General features: G+C 41.3%; 1 protein-coding gene across 5 annotated transcripts in view; it reads left to right on the top strand.

The window, feature by feature from the left end:
* ASAP1 (ArfGAP with SH3 domain, ankyrin repeat and PH domain 1) overlaps positions 1–16,649 on the top strand; it is a 166,351-nt gene that overhangs the window by 9,589 nt on the left and 140,113 nt on the right. The window contains exon 1 of one of the 5 annotated variants that reach the window (XM_035318943.1): positions 12,622–12,862. The exons of the other annotated variants lie outside the window; for them this stretch is intronic. The gene's annotated coding sequence lies outside the window, so the exon portion shown is untranslated. Of the gene's footprint in view, positions 1–12,621; positions 12,863–16,649 lie in introns of those variants that run through there. 5 annotated transcript variants of the gene reach the window in all.

Below are 16,649 nucleotides of genomic sequence, written 5' to 3'. Positions count from 1 at the left end.
ATTGAGGAAGGGCTTGTTTTTCAGGCTTGAGCATATGAGCAGTGGGAATGTTCAGCCAGTCTGGGCTCCTCAGTGCTCTCCCACATGGAAGAGCCAAGAGCCACCATGCCCAAATGGTGAGCCAACAACAGTCCTTCTTTACAGAATGGGCAAAGCTCTTGTTACACCATTCATTGTGCTACCCCCAGCAGCTGCAGCTACAGACCTCAGTGCTGATCCTGCAAGAATTTAAGCCCAGGAGTAATCCCATTTAAATTAATGGGATTAGTCCTCAGTGTAGAGTTAAGCACATGTGTATGCATTTGCTGATGCAGGCCCTGGGCAACAAGCATGCTTGCAGAGTGCCCTGCCTGCAGCAATGCTCTGTGTGTCCGTCCTGGTGGCTCCATCCATCAGGCAGGATGGCTCCAGAGTGAGCTTTAAGGTCTCTAAGGAAAACCCCAAAACTGAGGGAAATCGCGTGGTGATTCACTGAGTGGCACCCTTTCCTCTGAGTCAGTCCTGAACAAAAGTTCCAGCCTGGCCTTGAGATGGGAAAGTGCTGGTGGATATGCCGTCCCCTGGAGGAGATGGAAAACAAACATCCTGCCCATGACCGCCACATAAGGTCTCAGCAGCTTTCTCAAAGAGTTCAGTTTTTAGCCCTCATGTTTCTGGCCAAGATCCAGCTGCTGTAATTTCAGCTTTCTGGTTTGCACTCCCCACATGGGCTCCTGTTCTCTCCTGGTCTCAGCTGGCTTTCTGAACACCAATAAGCAGCTGCAGCGGCTCCAATGGGTGAGGGAAGATGCCTCTGTACACACAAGAGACAACCTGGGATCAATCAGAGAATCAGCATGATGTGAAGAAACAACACTGCTTCCTTCACTTGCACTGAGTAGTGCTTTGGTTTGCATTAAAATCAGATATTGCTCTGCATGCTTAACCCCAGAAAAAAAAAAAAAAAAAAAAAAAAAAAAAAAAAAAAAAAGGCACCCTGGCATTCATTGATGTTGGAATAACTGTCACATTACATGTTAACAGTTCCCTTCCATCCCCTCAAAAACTTCAGCTCTAACTGAGCTCAGAGAAGAGGTGAGAACATGGTACAGCATCTTATGTGGGTAACGCACATATTGTGTTTTCCTGAGCATGGACGTAAAAGAGGAAAATTTCTCTGCTGCATTTTGTTATCAGCATGGAGCATGCTTGGGAGGCTTCTGATACTTGGGAGTTGGCCAACCTCCTCCAGTGCTCTGGAGTCAACACAGCCATTGCCTGATGCCTTGTGGCACAATAAGTCATGAGCTTCAGGAGTTCCTCAGAAGGAAGAGCTTGGATAAGGAGTCAGTCACTTAAGTCATCAGTTATCTGAAGTTAAGCCTACCCAGGGTTTCATTTCTCTCTCCTGTTTTCTTTGACATTCTTATAAACTATCAACACATTTCTTAGATCAAGAATGCTCAAATGAACTCTCATATTATTAATTATTATTATGAAATCATGAACATCCTCTTAATTAGAGAGAATGTCCCAAATGAGAAAACTTTGACTGGATAGCTCCCAGCAATGGTTGCTTTATGCCAGGCATTCAGGTATACATTTTGACTGATTCAATAACTCTTCTTGAAAACATAAATATTTAAAAGCTGACAATGAAAGTTGACACTAAGTAGTTGGGGAGCTGGGGCAGACATCAGCTAATAGGAATTTCCTGCTGTTACTACATGTAGTTCTATCTATAATCACTGTCACATTATTTTCTTATCCCAGATTGTCCTACATGGCACGATAGGAACAGACATTTGACACGTCCTAAAGAAACCTTCTAGAATAGACCAGGCATTAAAGATTTGCCTTTGTTGTAAGAAAAGAATAATGTTCACAAAAGTTACATACATTTCCATGTATTAATATATTTTCCTGGGCAGCCATAGCTAATGTCAACTTTATGTATCATTCCACTCTGAAATTTCCAACATGCCCATCTCTACAAGTCCAAGAATAAAGGGTCCTTTTTTTCACACTTTCCTTACATAAATACATACAAGGGCTAAAAATCATGTTTTTTTAAAATGGATGGAGGTTGATGTGAATCTGTTATGTTAACAAGAAACAATATGATATTTCCACATGTAATTAGACCATGTTAATTAGTCTACAGTCTATCATTCCAAGCAATGATAGAAGCAACTTCTTAACTATATAAAAATGGCTGGGGTTTTGTTAATGTTTTGTCTTCAGAGAAAAGATAACTCACATTTCCATCTGGATCCAGCTCAGCTGCTGTGAAAGAGCAGCATCAGCAACCAGAATAGCAGAAGCAGCAGAGAGTCAGAGTTCAGGTCCCAGTGCCATCCTGTTGTTTCTGCAAGAACAGGGCAAATGATCCTGGAAAAATACAGCAATATGCATCAGGGAGAGGTGTTACACTTGGCTGTAAAGCTCCCTCTTAAGTAATCACTGGGGGTGTTGACTAGCCTTTCTTTTATTTTGGTTATTAAATATGATCTGTGATCCTGTTAGCACTTTGCATGTCACACGGAAGTTTCACACCAGAAAAGGACTGGGATGGAGATTCCTTAGCTGTGGTCCACAGTGCACCAGTGAGCTCATTGTTCCTGTGGTATGCTGGCTTTCATCCTGGATTTTACTTGGGAGGAACAGAGCCAAAGGAAGGAGAAGAGATGAGATAAACAGCAAAAGCAGAAACCATGGTCAACTTTTACAGGAAGGTCAATACCCATATTCCTCTAAAGACCTTTTAAAAAGAGGCACAAATGCTTTTTCAGTATGGTTTTCCATGTAATGTAAATTGCCACAGGGATGTTACACAATGACTCGGAGGATAAATGCCCGTGAGGCAATTTCTTTATTGAGATGTGGAGCTCATCTCAGAAAAGCTGGAAAACACCTGTAGGCGTGGGAATAAGTTTCTACTCTTGCTGGAATAAATGCACCCTGAACATAGTGCAGGCTTATTAAGGTCCCACTGTACACCATCTATTTCTGTCTGTCTTCTGAAAGGTCCTTTCATTTTTTTCATGGCTGAGAAAATACATGTGGCTGCTAGCAGAAGAGAAAACATTTAGCCACACAGTTAAGGTGGCCCGCAGTGAAGATAAGCTGAATGACATCAGCAAAGTGAGGCAACAAATCTGTGAAATGCAAGTTTATGCTAATCCTGAGATGTGGTGCTAGAATTGGCTTTTGATGCACCAAGGTATTTTCTTCAACCACCATATTTAGCATATTGCCCATGAATATAATAATAATAATAATAATAATAATAATTTAAAAAAAAAAAAAAAAAAAAAAACAGCACAGAAGGGTTTGCATGGCTGACTTGAAAATCACAAAAGTTGAGAAAAGTTTTCTGTTCATTCCAGTGGCCTTTGGATGACAATTTTTGCAGGGTGCACCATTGATTACTAAAATATCCTCAACCATGTCAAAACCCAGAGAAAATTAGTACACTAAACTGCATCTGCTTGTGCCACATTATCCATGTTAGCTGTCTGTCTCAGGCTGACCTATTTTAAATAATTATTTTTTTATGGAAGTTTAAAGGCTTGAGTCATTCCAGATGATGAAGCTGCAGAGAAAACTCCCTCTCCACCTCCTCTCCCCACCCCCATGTTTTAACACTGTGGAGGCCTTTTTCATGGAGCTTCATTCCTTCCATCCATTAAAAGAATTTGAAATTTGCCATTAAAATGGCTTTTCAGACAGAAATGTGCCTTTTGTCACATCTTTGAATGCCAGCATAAATGTAGACAAAATTAAGCTTTAGCAACCAAAATTGCCCAAAACACTTTTGGTATGTAGCGTTTGCTGGACACTTGTCTGAAAGCTGCAAAGCCTGTCTCTGCCAAGAAGTGAGGGAAGAAAAATCACAGATGATACAAGGAGTAAGAAATACATGTCCTACAGGGAAGGGAAGAGACTCACTGGTCAAAGATGGGGAAGAGGCAGGTCTGCAATATTCAGTATATTCCACTGTATACATCAAATCTTCGTTTTTTTCTGTGCACACTTTCACAGCCTTTCCTTCCTCCCGTGGCTTTTACTACCCAAGAAGGAATTGTCTTGGAGAGGCAGAACAAAAAGCTGAAAACTGAAGGGAGTGTGGGTGTGAGGGGGTTTATGTGTGCTTTGGTTTCAAAGCTTTGGCCTGAAAAGAGATATTTGCGTTAACAGACTACAAAAGACGGATGATTTGCTGCACTGAAAAAGTTAGAAACTCCTGCAACGTCAACACAGTTCATTGAAAGTTAAAAAGGGGGCGTGTTATTTTTAGGTGCTAAGTAATTCACATTTTGTGTTTAAAATAAAATATTCAGCTGTATCATTATGAGTCATTTTTGCTCAGATAGTTTACTAAAATATTCTCCTTATGTAATACTATCATCCAACATACCTGGGATCTCTATTTTATTATAAAGTTCATGTACACTAGAAAGTCTACAGATATATTTGTATTCTTAAGGTTAATAACAACACAAAACAATATTTCAGGTATAGTCACTATTAGCAAGTTGTAAAATGTTGATTTCTCTCACTATATATTCAAATAGTGTATGTCTTCTTTATTATTATTTTTTTCTGCAGTTTATGTGCTGTATGCCTGCAGCCAGGAACATGTGTTTCCAATTATCTGAGCTTTCCAAACCAGCTTTGCATTCAATAGCAACTTCTTTTTTTAAGGTACAGCTCCTCCTCCCACAGAAGTTAATATTCCTCTTCTTTTTCACATAGCAAAAAAGCAGTGGCTCTTGATTCCAGGCCCATTTTAGAAATCATTTAATTTGGAGTTCCCCTAGACAAGAATGTATTCTTGTCTAAACTTCTTGTACGTTTTGTGATACAAAAACAAGGTTTCATATTGAATGTATACAGAGTGCTGAAGCAAGAGGGGGAAAACTGATGTCATCCAGTCTGCTTTTTATGCTTTTTATTTTTTCTAGTTCCCTATACAGTGAAGAATCGGTTGACCATTCGAGTGATAATAGTAGAAATGTTAGATGTCGTAAGCATCTCATGCTTACCATACATGCTCAGGCCTTACAAATCCCATCCCTGGAGCAACCTGTGACATGTACTGTATCTGAATGATGTGTTGTAAGGTCATGAACAATCATTATCCCCAGTTGTACATGGAGAATTTGAGGCAGACAGATGTTTGATTCTGTGTTGGCTTAGGCCTCAAGCTTGCATGTGACATTTCTGATCATCTGCATCACTGAGATGTTGTCCTGCTCCCAGGCTTCAGTCTGGAGGAAGGCCGGGGGCTCACCACCCAGGGGAATTCAGCCTCAGAGCTGCAAATTGAAATCTAGTCCCTACTGAGAGTGCAAACATAACAAACATAAGGCTTGTATCGAGAAAATCAACCGCAAACCAAAGCATAGTTTGTAACAGTAAGAGGCACAGGGAGACCAAGGCAGTGTCTCACCTGAACAGGAGATATGGGGTGATGTATGGTAGGGTTTGTGCATATCCCTGGATCTGGCTCCAGGTTAGGATGAAGCCAAAACATAAACAGACACAGAAATTTGGAAGTGACCTGGGGTTTGTTGGTTTAGATGAAGCCTGTGTGAGTGACCTGATGCCAGAAGAAGAGCTTGAACTCTGTAACATTCACTAAATAACCACTGCACTTTACGGCTCCTGAGGAGAGGAAGTGGAGAGGGAGGTGCCGGTCTCTGCTCCATGGTAACCAGTGACAGGACATGAGGGAATGGCACAAACCTGCCCCAAAGGAGGTTCAGACTGGATATGTGGAAACATTTCTTTACCCTGAGGGTGGTCAAGCACTGGAACAGGCTTCCTAGAGAGGTGTTTGATGCCCCATGCCTGTCAGTGTTCAAGAGGCATTTGGACAACGCTCTCCTTAATAATGCTTGAAGTGTTGGTTCACTCTGAAGAGGTCAGGCAGTTGGACTTGGTGATCTTTGAAGGTCCAGCTGAACTATTCTAAATTCCAATCCATATAACATTAAGAGAATCTGCTTCCTGTGTATGGGAAGATGACTAGAGAGAGATCAGAAGCAGAGAGCCACCCTTAACTGCATCGGCACTGCTGGTTCGGAGTGTGGTGCAGGCCTCAGGCAGCAGTAAAGCTGGTCTGGAGGTATGAGGCTGCTAGGTATAGGTTATAAACCCCTGGCCTTTAGTCACTGAGTAACCAAAGATGAAACAGTAGATCACTCATCTGACCGCCACGTGATGAAAAGTGTATGGTCCCTCATTTGTAATGAGAAGCACTGCGTGAACATTACTGTGAAGTAGCCTGAGCACCAGGGATATAGGAACCTCCTTCTGAAGAGCAAAGCCAGCAGGACATGGTATGTTGCAATTAGAAGTAACAAAAGCAAGACATTTACCCCAAAAGGAGTCATTGTGTTGCCCACCAGCAAACGTGCTGGAAGAGCAGGTTGCAAAACAGAGTAAAAAGCAGACAGAAGGAGACTTAATTCGTGCTTGGTGCTGTATGACCCACCTCCAAACATGTGCTGCATAGCCCTAAAACAGATGTGCAGTGAGCATAGTGTGCTTGAGTGTTTGAAATTTCCAATGATAACATGGCAGAGTAGAAGTGAGATAGAGGGATGTGATCCTGAATGAGCCAGGATGAATGCTTCAGCCCACTCCCAGGGGGCATGTGAGTGAGATGCATGCAGCCACTGCCTCCCACAGAAGAGCTGAAGGCATATCTCCTGAGGAGAAGCCTATAACCAGAGCATAACCAGCCAAAAGAGTGAAGCAATGGGGATTATGATGGCAATGAAACATCTGCAGAGCATGTTCTTCCTTTGGCGAAGTGCTGCAGTCCTTCCGTGACAATAATGAGTCTCGTTCCTAATAATTGCATTCTTCTCCCCATGAGCCATCACACCTCTCTGTTGATGGTCCCGCATGCTTTTGTAGAGAGGAGGGGAGCTGCAGCCCCTCTGAGCATGGGATGTGGCACTTTCTGTCTCATCAGATCTAATGAAGACAACCACACTGTGTCCCAATTACAGATGTTGTCACAATGGTCATCACCTTTTTCCCAACAAAAGCCATGAATGGTGTTGGAAATATGTTTTCTTTATTTATTTATTTTTCCTGTGCCCTTTCCTTTTCCAGATCCCACTAAAGATTCCTATGCTAATAGCTCTTATATACAGTCTATGCTGTATACAAATATACAGTGTTTATAGCACATGAAGTTTGTGCCATTTATAGCAGTGTTGACTCTCACATCTCTATGACAAGTCTCATGGCACCCATCCATACTTTTAAATACTCATCTCGTGGTAATAAGGGATTTACAAGATTTTTAGCTCTAATTTTATGTGTATGTCTGGTCTTCATTCCTAAAAAAATGTTTAAAATTATTTATCATATGACTTCCAAAGGCTGAGATCATGAGAAGCTTATATTTCTCTTTTTAAGAAATCTCTAATTGCCAAACCGACCTGGTGATCATCTGGGCGTTTGTCATAGTGTTTATTCACAAGTTCACATGATGCATTTGTCATTTAAATTTCCTGCAACCAACCTATGACAACACACTGAAGAGGCATCTTTTCACCAGTTTTTAGAAAAGAAGCTGAGGAAGTCTTTGGTGGCAACGGCAGAGCAACTCAAGCCTAGAGTGATGCTCACAGCATGTCCAATGTGTCCTCCTAACCTGGCCCTTTCAGCACAGCTGCCGGCCTGGAAACTTCCAGGGAACAATGCAGAAATTGATATATCAGCCTGTTCCTTGTGCAGCAGCATTTTATTGCTGCTAGTGTTTGTGGTGTATAATTCAGCCTCTGGTTGTTTCTAAGTGTTACCTGGACTTTCCCCATATAGCAAACAATGGAGCCTGCACCTATGTTCACACCATGGAGATGTCTTTAGGTGACAGCTGTTTTCTTTAGTGCCCTTTATTGATTGCATTTCTATGCAGTGTATTTTGAGCGGAACTGTTTAAAAAGTTTGTTTGAACTTGTCTTCAATTTCCCCTTTTCACACATCATTTTAGAAAAATATAAATAGGGGAAAAAAAGCAGAATGAAAAAAATCCCCCTTTGCCATTACAACTGGGAAGGAGGAATGAAAAGGAAAGGGAAAAAAGGGAAATGCTTTGGTCTTTTTTTCCTTACATAGAAAGAAAACTATTAAACATAAAAACAGTTGAAAATGAAATGTGCACAGTCCCCCATGCATTGGTACAGCCTGTAGTTACCACCAAGGGTCAAGTGCTTCTTGTCAAGGCAGTTTCCAATTCCCGGACCTTTTCATAATGTCAAGAGGTGTTATTTGCTTAATAAATGTACAAACATGTTGTTAAACTTGTTAAAACACAGCTTCTGCTGTATTTCACTGAATGAACAGTGGGGAAAGCAGCAACATTTGTTGTTTAATGTAGGAGCACATGGCTTGCTGCTGGATGAAGGGGACTCGGTGCCTTGGCTGGTGCAGAAGTGCCAGCAGGGATGCTGATCTCAAAAGTAAACCTCCTTGGCTGCTCATTTAGGAAGGAATGGACTGTAATAAAATTGGCAGGGATCTCCAAGCAAACATGTTCAAACTGAAAGTCAGTGCACAAAGAGATACGTTTTGTAGCACAGCAAGAAGTCTCTAAACCAGCTAATTACTGAAGTTTTTTGGAAAAAAAATAGTGTTTATAGCTTATGGGAAGTTATGTCAGTATTTATGAAATCCTTTTGGTTAGTGTTTTCTACTAATTTTCTCTAATGTTTGCTAAGTTTAAGCATATGTTGTTGTAAATCCAGATAGAGCCATAGTATGAATGTGGAAGTTGGTGTAAGTGTGCCACGGTATTTCTCTGGCATCCACTTGCTGGTAGCTACTGAAAGATGTGAGACTGCTGAGTGCACAGGGCTGGCTCCACTCAAAAGGGTAAATTAGTTTCATGTGAATATATTGTCATTTTTTTCAAGGGTATAAAACTTCCGTGAGACTGAAGGGTGAAGAATTACAAAGCTGGGACCATCACTTTTTGTCTCCAAATGTTTTCATTATTTAGCAGAAGTCTCTTCCAAATCCAATAAGTAGGGTGGTGGAAAATAAAGAACAGATCTTTGTTTCAAATCTATATTGAAAAATTTTCCTAACTATTTATAATAAGGCTTGTCATTGAAACATGAAGAATAACAGAGCTTGGGGCCTTGCAGGTTAATGATAACTCTTCACAAGCATTTTGTTCACAATCTCAATTATAATTCCATGTGCTTTATCTTTCACATACATAGCTAAACCCTTTTAATCTTTAATGAACTGATCTGTCTTACTTCAGTAGCTTTAGAGTTCTTTGTTGAAAAAGTGAGAATTTCGTTATCAGCTGGAGGTCTACAGAAAGTTATATCCTGGGGATATAGAACAAGTGAGCAGAAATCTCAGCTGCTGTGGATACGTCAAGGATGAATGTGGTGGTTTTTTGTTGTTGTTCATGGTGGAGGTTTGTTGTTATTTTTGATGTTTTTGTTGTTGTTGTTGTTTTGTTTTGTTTGTTTGTTTTCCAATTTAAAAGCAAGTATCTTCATGTCTGTCTTGAGCAAGGCCACTGGCTTTTTTTCTCAGTTGGTAGTGGGGATTTTGCAGCTGCTTTGCCCTTTCAGGAATTTTCATTCACTTTTTTAGTTTCGATGACTGTTGGCCTGAGTTTGAAGTTTTCTCTCTACTTTGTTTCTGCTGAGTATTTCTGTATGGTTTATTTTTGTCAGCTTTGTTATACTACCTACCATTCTGTCCCTTTTCTCCCTTTCACTAAGCCTGACAATGATACCTCTCTGTAGAGTTTTTCAATAGAAATTTCTCATCAAGTGAAACTTTTGAGAGTGCACACAACCTTTTGTCATTTTTTTTAACTAGAAAACCACAAAAGTGCACTCACTTTTTGCAGTTCTGTACAGAAAATTTTAGAAAATTTTATAAACTGATAGCTGTCCATTGAACATAGCAATGATTTTTTCCCTTTTCTTTGAAATTTTTCAAGACAAAAGCCAGTTTTGCAGCAAGCACTTGCTCTTCTGTTCACAGCCTATTGAAGGTAGCCAGAGGACACTAGGTTTTTTAATTATTGCTTTATCCCCTCTCACCTTGACCTAACCGTGCCCTGGCAGGGAATGTTTGTCTACCTCTAACTGATTTACAGCAGATGTTAGTGGTAATAAATTATATCCCACTTCCCCCAGCTCTTCTTTTGTAGAGCTGCTTGAATGTTTTCAAATGAAAAGTCTCTTAATCCTAAAAGGCAATTTTAAAAAATGTATGTTTTGAGGGGTTATGAATATTTTCTCTCTTTTTTTTTTTTTTTTTTTTCCAGTTAAACTGAAAAACAAGGGCCGTGCTTTATTCTTTTTCTCTGTTTTTGTTTTCCTTTTGCTACTGGGAAAAGTGGAACTGAAAGGAGAATGCAAGAGAGAAGGTGAAAAAAGTGACAACAGAAAAACTTCATTGGAAAAAAAAAAAAAGTGAATAACTGAAATAGCTCACTGGCAAAATACATGGGAAGGGAAAAAAACTCAGATGTTTTAATTTTTCCCTGTTTTTTCCACCAGTTCTCTCCTGACATCATCAAGCAACCATTTGGTACTTGTTTCATGTAGCACGTGCTAGGCACAGGGAATGACTTCATGCCTCTAAAGCAAAGCCTTTGTTCTACCAGCCACTTGCACAGATGCTGCCGCCAGCGCTCCAGCTGCGTTTGTAGGGACTGACTTCCATCAGTAGCCTCGTGCATCCTAAAAAGTAGTGGGAGGATGACTGGGAATGAGAGGACCCAAGCTGGAAGTTGTGTCCTGACTCGGAACTGAGCTGGAAACCAGAGCAGACTTCGTGCGGCAGAGATGCCCCAGAGTCCCCACTTCCCACCCCAGCTTTGCTGCCAGGCTGCCCACAGCAACACTTGAGCAACACAACCAATCTCAGTAGACCAGGCATGATTTCCAAACCTGGCCACTTTGGGGGAACACTGTAACCCATTATATTTTTGCCAGAGCTTCTCTCTTTGAAATAAGAAGCAGAAACCTGCCATAATTAGCAGAAAGTGATGAAGGAATTGTTTGCCTCTAGTGCTCATATTTTGTTCCTGGTGAGTGCCCTAAAAAATTATATAGGTTCATACTGCATGTGGGACTTAACGTTAAAGCTATTTCAGAGGAGCTAATTGCCTTGCATTGGGCCAGGGCACTGGCTGGTGGAGATTACCTCTGTGTCTAAATACTTCTCTAGCAAACAGGCACATGAAACTCAAGATACTATTTTTTTTTTAATCCTTAGGTCCTAGGAGAACCAGAAAATCTGAAGACACTGGGTTTTCTTTCTAACATGCTATAGTCAGGGCTGTGTCAAAAAGGTGGAGTCAGTTTTCACAGAGAAGCCGCATTTTTGGAAGCAGGCCCTTGACTTAGAAGTGAGTAACCTCTGAAAAGTGGTGAAGCCTGCCATTGTCCTCCTACAAAAACACAGCAGTCCACGTCCTGCAAAAACCCTGGGGCTCAGTTTTCTGTGTCTGCTCATAGCCCTTTGGATTTCAATGGGACAACTCCAACAAAAACTTCACTTTATGAATGACATCTTTGGGACTGAGGAGTTCTACACCTATTTTAATAGGAAGTGCTATTACTTTCCTTTTCTATTGTAGCTAACAAAGACTTTTACATTTATAGGTCAAAAGACTTTTACATTTATAGTTCAACCAAAGTAGATTATAGAAATAATGAAATCAATTAAGAAGACTCAAACAAAAAATAAAGTGATGTTCTTAATGTTGGGAAGTGAACCACAAGACAGAGAGTCCATTCACTAGAAACAAGCAACCAAACAGTCTTCATCTTAATTTTGCTAAGGACTGCAGAGTTTGATCCTAAATTCCTTGACAAAATACCATAAAGGGAGTTTTCAGACTTCCCTTCTCCTTTAAGACCTCTCTCCCTCTAATTTTGGATGTTCCCTTCCCTCTCGTTCTGCACCAGACCTACAGTAAATCATCACTGGCAGCGTGCAAGTGTCCTGCAGACAGACACATAAATCTTGTCTTAGAGCAAAAGAGAGGGGGAAAAAGCAGAGAGAGAGGTAGCACTGGTTCAGGAGTCCCAGGTAGCCACAGCTGATGGAGGAGGAAACCCTACCTAAAAATCATACGCTTTTTAGCTAAAGCATCAGTATTTAGGAACAAAGGGAGGAAAACAGGATGCCGGAGCAGCAAGGTTGGATGCAGGGCTGTAAGCAAGGGAAAAGAGTGCTTGGAGTTTCAAGCCACCCCCCCCCCGGCAGCTTGTGTTACAAGGCATTGCATATCTGGCTGCAGCCCCCACCACGGGCAGGCGAAGGGTTAACAAGAGAGGCAGCACGTTAGCTGTATCTGTGGAGATTATGGTGTGTTTATCCAGTGTTCAGATTTCCTGTCTGAGTGTTTGGATTTCCTGAAATCCCTGCTATCAGCCCAAGTGCTGTCCACTGAGCAGACCTTTTTCTCTCTCACTTTTTTTTTTTTTCAAAAAAAAAAAAAAAAAAAATTTTTTTTTTTTTTTTTTTTTCACTTTGCTCACATGGTAGGCTTTCCTTCCTGCTCTCTTTCCAGTTGTAGTGCCTGTGTCTCCTCACCGGTCAGGACATTTATGGATGCAGATCAACCCTCTTAGACTGCAGAAGTCTGGGTTCGCCGTGCATTGGATTTCCTGTTTTTGTTTTGTTTTGCTTTGTTTTTAATTTTGTTTTATTTTCCTTTTTTTTTTTCCTTTTTTTTTTGTGGAAATAAAACTTGAAGAAAAATGGTCTTTTCCAGCTGCCCATGGGAGAATACATTTTAGTTTGAGATGGAACAATGGCCTTAGGTTTGAGGAGCAAACCTGGAATGGGAATTCAGCCTGCACAAGTCCTGGTGAGTTACAGGGCATTGGCTGGGAGGGTGCTCAGTCCCGTACAGCTCTCGAACAAGGACAAAGGCTGAGCGCAGCCACTAAGTGTGGCTGCTGAGCATACTGCAAAAAGCAGAGGGGTGTAGCCTAAGGTAAAACTTTTCTTAAAAAATAATAAATAAAAAAATTAAGTCCATTTTTCATTGCTAAAAATACACACTGCTCTACAGCCTAGATAACATCTAGGTAAACTTTATCGTAGCTAAATCTATCAGGCCAGATTCTGCCAGTCCTTACCCATGTGAGTAACTTCTACTCACATAAACAACCTCAGTGGCTTTTAAAACAGCTTGTATTAAGGGAAGGCTTGCAGAATTGGGGCCACGTGTAGCAAATTGCAACAACTCAATCTGCGTGAAATTTAATCGTAAAAGAAAAAGATCATTTTATGAGTGCCATTGTATGCTTCCTTGGTCTTTTAAGTTTTATTGTTGATCCAGTTTTAAATTTGAAGAAAAACCCATGTGATAACTATTTCTCCTATTGTCTCTTAAATAAGTTTGCAGTTGGAGTGAAAGCGTATTTTCTGCAGCAGTGTTCCGGGAGGCCAGAAAGGGGCTTTCGTTGTTGGAGGGAAAATGCTGAGTGCTGTGCTGCTCCAAACTGGAAAGCTGTATTCAAACATGAGGCTTAGCTAAGGTTTTATCTTCATTTTTGGATGGGAGAGCCCATGGCAGCATTATTATTAACCTGAGGTGTTTTCAGTTAAACCATGCTCAGAAATGCAACAAGTTGACTGGTCTCAAAATCAGTGAGTCAGCTTTGAAAAGAAAAGAAAAAAAAACAATCTTCATTTCAGACCTCTTTGAATCAGATTTCATTGCTGGCATCCATGGAAGAGTTTTTGGAGTCAGATGTGGAAGATAAAGCATCATCACTGTTGCAGCTTTTGTTGTGTCCTTTAGCTGGAGGCTGTGGTTGCACTGCACATTCCTGAGCTGCTCCTTGGACCTGTTCCAGGGACTTGGTTCTCTAATTTTAGGGAAAAATCTTATTTCAGAAATTGCTTAGATACTGGGAAATGTATATAATGAAAACAGCTTTCTCTACTTTAGCTCTGATTTTCATTAGACTACTGAAAATGTCCTGAACTCTAGCATATAATACTGCACATCAATCATCATTTAAAATGTTGGGGTTTAGCAGGAGAAAATACCTTATTTTTATACGAATGAAGGGAAAAAAGCATTTTCCAAATTCTTTCCAGAGCTTCCAAATTTGAAGTTTTAAACTAATAGTTGCCCAGTGTGCTGGGTTTCTGCACAACCCTTTGAATATGATCCTGCTGCTCTTCTTCAAGCTTTTCTTCAGAATCAGCAGAAGGATTGTGTGATACCAGCCAGACCAAACTGGCGTCTTTTTGCCTGCAAGCCTTCAGGAACTCAATTTTAATTATTAACACAGGGCAACACTGAAACTGATGGTATTTTACACATTGAAATGTTGGTTCTTGCTGTGTACATAGGTGTGTATTCTCAGTGTGGGGGATCCCCAAGAAGTGAAAGGGAGGACAAGGAGCTCCTCACCTGAGTTAGACCAGATCTTGGTTCCCTGTCTTGTGTCTGTGCTCTGTCCATGGCTACAACTGACGTGGCCAATGCAGAAACGTGCTCCTCTCAAAGCTGGCAGAAGAGTCAGAACATCACTAAAGATCAGTGAACTGCCGAAAACAGAGTACAGATGAAGATAGAGGGGAAGTGTGAAGACTTCTCTAGGTCTACCCAAATCTCCTAGCTTTGGAAATGTGGTTGGCTGTCTGATGAGCAGGAGCCTTGGGACTGGCTCAGTTGCTTTTTTCCCTCTTTTTTGCAGGATGGTCAGAGCTTTCTGGTTTAAGTCAGGTTGGAAATGCTGTGGGAATAGTTTTTTTTTTTTCTGGTGGTATTTTGGTATTTCCTCTTCTGCTCACACCCAGACCAGGAAGCACAGAAGCACAACCTTCAGCTCATTGTGTGCAGATTTCTTTTTATAAACGTGAATTCGCTTCCCTTCCCCCCTCCACCCTCCTTTTTTTTTTTTTCTTTTTCTTTTTATTTTTTTTTTCTTTTTTTGTCCAAATAGCCCTCACAAAGGTTTAAGGCTTGCTTTGATTTAGACTGTGGGAAATTTTTGTACCTCTTTATATAACTTAACCAAGCATTGAATAGTGCCCTAATAAACGATTATCACATTATTTCTATATTATCCAAATGCAGTATTCCCAGCTCAGCTCCCCACTGCCATATGTTCATGAGCCAGTACCCCCCAGCATCTCGTTCTGCTGGCATTTGTCCCCATACCTTCAGAAGCATGAGGGCTGATTGGACATGAAAACCTATCTGTTCAGTTGCCCATGCAGAAATGTGGCAAAAGACCAAGTTTTGGGGTAACTAACTGCACTGTTAAACTCTCTACAATTAGATACCTCATTTTTTTTTCCTTTTTTCTTCTGTCTCTTCTGCATCAGTGAGGAAGTTCAGCTCATGCACCTTCTCCACATGTGTCCAACTCATTCACCATCACAGCCGCCAGTCCTCCTGCCTTTCTTGCTGTTGTTGGCAAGTGCAGATAAACAGTTTTGACAGGCAGAGAGTCCTGCAGAGCTAACTTCATGCATGCAGTGCTATTTCTCTGCTCAGATGATGAATGGACCAGAGGAACTAAGCCACTTTCCCTGAAATTGTTCCCCACATTGTAAGTTTTTAACCCATCCTTTCCACGCCATTTTCTGGAAAAGCAAAGAATGTAATTCCTTACCCGATCACTTTTGGATCAAAATTGTTTCCTCGAGCCTCTTCTAGCCACCTTGTAGGGTCTTTTGTCAGCCATTTTATGAATGAAAATGAACTTCAAGTGGATCTTAAAGTTAGGTACATGGCAAGATGATTATCTGTATTTCCATTTGGGTCCACTCTTCATGAGTGCTACATGAAGAGATGGAAATACAAGCAAAGGGAACCACCATTATATAATTCTATAATTCAAGAAGACTTAAGTAGGCACAATGGAATCACCAAGGATTTTAGAGCAGTGTGCTTGTTGTTGGACAGTTTTTTTTTCTCTTTGCCCTTGGCTTTAAGGCTCTTACTTGTGCTTTGGGGAGGAGCAGTGTTTCAGGGAGAGGGTGTCAGGTGGGGAGGGAAGGATGCCAGGTCCTGTTATTTCAGACACTGATTAGTGTGAGGATGGGAAGTGGACGGGTTCAGCCTGGACCAGGTGTTGCCCTCATAGAACACACATAGTCCCAGAATGGTTTGGGTTGGAAGAGACCTTAAATATCACGTGATTCTAACGCCCTGCCATGGGCAGGGACACCTCCCACTAAACCAGGCTGCTCAAAGCCCCATCTAGCCTGGTTCTTCTCCCCCATGGTATCCACAAGGCAAGCTCCATCCACACTGAGGGTCCTCGCTTGGTCCCCCAAAACGCAAAGCTGGATAGGCAGCGATGCTTTCCCTCTATTCTCCCTTATCTTGTCTGGAGTTAACAAAACCCATCTGCCTCTGTGAGTCAGCAGAAACGCATTCCACTTTTATAAGAGTAAAGGGACATGGGATAGGGCAGTGTCAAAGCGCAGAAGGCTTCTCCCGGCTTTGCATTCGCACACTGCTCACATAGAGGAAGTCGCTTTTTCCATTCCCATTCACCAGGAAAGATTACTTACACCGAGCTGAGGATGCGGCCCCTGGCATACAAGACCAGGGCTGCCGAACAAGGCTCCTTTCATCAGCAGTAAACGTGAACAAATGTGGAAACGACAACAAGCAGTGC

This window comes from Oxyura jamaicensis, chromosome 2 (assembly GCF_011077185.1).
Source record: "Oxyura jamaicensis isolate SHBP4307 breed ruddy duck chromosome 2, BPBGC_Ojam_1.0, whole genome shotgun sequence".
NCBI lineage: Eukaryota > Metazoa > Chordata > Aves > Anseriformes > Anatidae > Oxyura > Oxyura jamaicensis.
The sequence above is the reverse complement of the archived record's forward strand: the minus strand, read 5'-3'. Positions and strand labels throughout refer to the sequence as shown.